Raw genomic sequence first — 5039 nt, 5'->3', positions numbered from 1 at the left:
GCGCCTTAGACAAAGCCGTCTCAGATATGCGGAGCCATGTCGACTCAGAGATGACGAACATGTACACCAGATGGTGCGGGACTTCTTCCCAACTCGTCGAGCAGATGCAGGCACTCACACTCCAGCATGACGCCCTATACGCGGAGTTCCATGGATTCCGCAGCCGGCTATTCCCCGACGAGCAGCCGCCGGCACCTATGGAGGACGACAGAGACGATGCACCGGCGAACGCTTAGCTCGCTGATCAGTTAGGCATTTCCCCTTATCCGTTCTAATAGTGATGTAGTAGGCCTTTCAGATGTAGTGTTGGGACTCGGATTTTGTATACTCTGGATTTCTTTATCTATATGCGAGTCTCTATGTTATTTTTCGGGTAACGTTTGTTTTTCTATGAGCGTTCATACCGATACACGAGAGATGAGTATCATTTTCCGAGAGACGATGATTGGATAGATTCCGGTTCATAGAGTGCGTGAGAGCTCTTGCGTTTGACGTGAGTTAACTTCATTGCGAGTGAACGAATTCCGCAGAGCTAAGTTTCTCTACCCCTCTTATTGGTTCTTTTCATATGTCGTTTTCGATTCTATTTCTTCGCGCGAGAGTCTACACCGTGGACGGTGTATGGTTCAAGTCTGGGGGGTGGATAGATCCTTCACACGTTTAGGCCTATCTATTTAGGATTGCATTTAGTTTAGGTGCATTTTATCATGGTATATAGACTTAGGAAAATTTTTTACTTTTGCACATCACTTTGCATTAGCTGCATTCACGTTTTCTTTTTGTTTTCCATATAGATGATTTTTGTTAGGTGCATGATTGCATATGACATATAGATATAGGTCCATATAGGTTCACGTGCATACCTCGGACGCCCGTTTTGAACATCATTTGGAAGATTTGCGGGATGATAGAGTAGGAATACCTTGATGATCTAGTGACTTGCAGAGCGTGGTTGAACCGTGTCGAATTGATAGTTCTCCAGCCTTTCTGCCCTTATTGGCTTGTCGGGCGGAATAGAGATTTCGGGTTATACTGCTATATTGAATGAGCCTACAGGGTCACACAGCAGGGAAGGACGAAACGCACGAGAAAACGACCGAAAAACCAAGACGGAAGGGTCTGGAACGGACGGACCAAAAGTCCGGAACGGACGGTCCGCCAGGTCCAGACCCGACGGTCCGCGAATAGTCGCAGATCGGTCCGTTCTAAGTGTTGGAACGGACGGTCCGCGTTGATAGCAGACCGTCCGTTCTAGCTTGCCTGGAACGGACGTCCACGTGTATTTCTGGACCGTCCGTTCCGGGTTTCGGGTTTTTCGTAAATTAGACCGAATTAGGGTTAAATCACCTTATAAGAAGGAGATTAAAACCCTAATCGTTAAGGAGACTGATAGAGCCGTCTGGTGCAGATTTTTGACAGCTTTTGGTGAGATCCAAAAGATCCAAGAGTTTCTAAGTCTCGTTTTCTCCAAGCATCATACCGAATAGCTGATTCGGGTCCTAGCAGACAAGTTCCAAAGGTTGGAATCCATCCCGAGGTGTGGATACGTGTAGAGGGCTAGGTATTCTTCCTCCCTTTCGTGATCGAATGAGTTCTTCAATTGATACAGGTCCCGGATCGATTGAGGTAAGCGTTCTAACGTTTCTACGATTCATAAAAGCATGGTTCTAGGGTTTATTAAATTTTTGTTTTACATCCGCTGCACAAACCCTAGAATCGATCTCTTAGGAATAGGATTCGCTCTAGAGATTCCAGGAAACCCAACAGTGGTATCAGAGCCTGGTCCCGATCATGTACGTTTTAGGATTTGAATTGTTTGAATCCATGTTTGCTTTAAATTCTATGCATGTTTGATGATTGAATCTATGGTAGATTGCATGTTTCATGTTGCATAGAGTGTAGGAGTTCGAATTTTGGGTCAACAGGAGAATTCAGATCAGTTTCAGGTCTGATCGGGGCCGAGGACACGGGAAAACGTGATCTGATCATGTAGACGAACCCTAGACCGTCCGTTCTGGGTAAGCCAGATCGGACTGTCCAGGGGTGGCGGACTGCACAGATAAGGTTCGCACTGGCCCGTCCGTTCCGTCTGCTGCGGACCGTCCGTTCCGGCTGGTCTCGAACTGGAACGTCTGTTCTGGCTTCTGAAGTCGAGAACGACCGTTCTATCAAACCTGGAACGTTCGTTCTACATCCAGAACGTACGGTCTGAGGTACAGATTCCGAAATTTTTCGTTTTCTAGGTTCGATTACGCAATCGTTGCTTAATCTGATCAACTGTAACTCAAATAGACATGATTCATTCTTATGGATGGTCCACAGTGAATGAATGCATTAAGATCAAGATATTGGATAGGCTTGATTGAGTGGGAGCTTCGAGATTGGGATTACATAATCGAATGGATGGTCTATTCAGATTATGTAATACATCTGATCAAGGAATAATTGTTGATCCTTGATATATACAATCATTGCACAGAAACCGGTTAGATCTAGGAGCTTTACGAGTAAAGCACTTGTCAAGGCCTCGATCGTACGTGTCATGGGCCATGCCAAAGCTGGGTGTGCCGTATTATCTTGGTGAGGCAAGATGGAGAAATGGTGGTTCTCATAGCTTGAAAGTAGATGCTTGATCTAAGTGTGGTTTCGAAAATCCCTTATTTATGTAATGTTAAGCGTGTACCTCCCATTACTAGAGCGCCTGTCAAGGCATCGATTGTCCGTAGCACGGGTCATGCCAAAGCTGAGCGTGTCAGATTATCTTTGTGAGGCAGGGTGGAAAATCGTGGTTCCCACAGCTTGAATATGGTTTACCTTAGGTTAAATTGTCAGGTTTGACTTGAGACTTAATGGTATAGATGGGACGAGTATGCGATGATATTCGATATCATAGTCTCATAAAAGATCTAAGAGTCAAATTGGATGTGATTGACATAAGATGTCTACCTAAATAGCATAAGGATAAGTGTAACAATTTATTCTTGTGTGGAATACGGATCTTAGTCGCATATAGAAAATTATTGTAGGGTTATTTTTCTTTATGGGAATATAGCTTGTATATGCATCATGTTGTCATTGATTGGTGATGGACTAGCTGGTAGTAGATCATTAATGTGTTGTCGATGATTGATGATGGACTAGATGTAGTAGATCATTGATAGAATCTACATTTCTTTTTGTTCGTTCTGTTTTTGTCTCTTTTGTAGGACATGGCGTCAACCGGTAGCATACCGAGTTTGACGATGCGATCTATCCTTGAGAAGGTTAAATTGACTGGGACGAACTTCTTGGACTGGTATCGTAACTTGAGAAATGTTCTCAAGCACGATAAGAAGTCGTACGTCCTGGAAGGGGCTCTACCACCAGAGCCTACGGCCAATGCCACGAGAGCCGTCAGGGATGCTAGAGCCGTCAAGGATGCTTGGTTGAAGCATCAGACTGACGACAATGAGATCTCCTGTCTCATGTTGGGAAGCATGGCCCCGAATCTGCAGAGGCAATTTGAGGGGAAGAGCGGGTTTGATATGATCAATCAGCTCAAGACCACGTTTGAGGAGCTAGCGCGTACTGAAAAGTACAAGACGCTGAAAGCTCTGGTGAAGACGAATATGCCGAGAGGTAGCTCTGTCAACACCCACGTCCTCAACATGAAAGCTCATGTTGAAGAACTTGAGCGTATGCGAGTGAAGCTCGATGGTGACTTGGTTGCACACTTGATCCTGCTGTCATTTCCCGAGGACTAGAACCAGTTCGTTATGCAGTACCATATGCACGAGATGACTAAGAGCTTAGCCGAACTGCATGGGATGCTGAAATCGGCTGAGCAGGATATCGTGGTGCCCAAGACTATGCTTGCTCTGGAGAAAAACTCGAGCAAGAAGCGGAAGGGTAAAGCCAAGAAAAAGGCGGCGAAAAAGGCAAAAGTTGCCTCTACGTCTAAGCCTAAACCCAATAAGGATGACTGTCATTACTGCGGAGTGTCTGGACACTGGAAGCGTAATTGTCACCTTTACTTGGAGGATCTGAAGGACAAGAAGTTTGGTGAAGCTTCTGCCTCAGGTATCCACGTTATAGAGGCTAACATATGTACTATATCTTCGTGGGTATTAGATACCGGAAGTGCCTCACACATTTGTGGAAATGTGCAGGGACTAAGAAGAAGTAGGATGTTGGCTAAGGGAGAAGCGGATCTATGCGTTGGAAATGGAGCAAGAGTTGCTGCATTGTGTGTTGGCGTTTATGATTTGCATCTGCCTTCTGGACTTGTTTCAGAATTTAGTAATTGTTACTATGTGTCTGCGATTAGCAGAAACATTATTTCTATTTCATGTCTGGATTTGGATGGTTTTCGATTTGTTATTGAGAACTCGAGTTTGATGATTTATCGAGACGATGTTTACTATGGTAATGGTTATCTAGTGAATGGTTTATACGTCTTGAATGATCAGCCTTCGAACTCAACGTCATCCATCTATAACGTGAGTACTAAATGGTTTAAGCCGAACGACTTAAACCCGACCTTCCTCTGGCATTGTCGTCTAGGCCATATAAACAAGAAACGCATACAGAAACTTGATTCTGAAGGTCTTCTGGATTCATTTGACTTTGAGCCGCTTGAATCTTGCGAGTCTTATTTGATGGGCAAGATGACAAGGCATCCTTTCAAGGGGAAAGGACAGAGAACGACAGAGTTATTGGATCTGATACATAGTGATGTATGCAGACCGATGAGCTGTCCAGCTAGAGGAGGTTATATGTATTTCGTTACGTTCACTGATGATTTCAGTCGATACGGTTATGTCTATTTGATGAGACATAAGTCTGAAACACTTAAAATGTTCAAGGCTTTCAGAAACGAAGTACAGAACCAGCTTCGCAAGACGATCAAGATACTTCGATCGGATCGTGGTGGCGAGTATATGAGCCAAGAGTTCACTGACTATCTGGTTGATTGTGGTATTGTATCACAATTAACTCCTCCTGGAATACCACAGTGGAACGGCATGTTTGAACGGAGGAACCGAACACTGTTAGACATG

This window comes from Tarenaya hassleriana, unplaced genomic scaffold, assembly GCF_000463585.1.
Source record: "Tarenaya hassleriana unplaced genomic scaffold, ASM46358v1 Cleome167, whole genome shotgun sequence".
NCBI lineage: Eukaryota > Viridiplantae > Streptophyta > Magnoliopsida > Brassicales > Cleomaceae > Tarenaya > Tarenaya hassleriana.
This window is presented reverse-complemented; position numbering follows the sequence as displayed.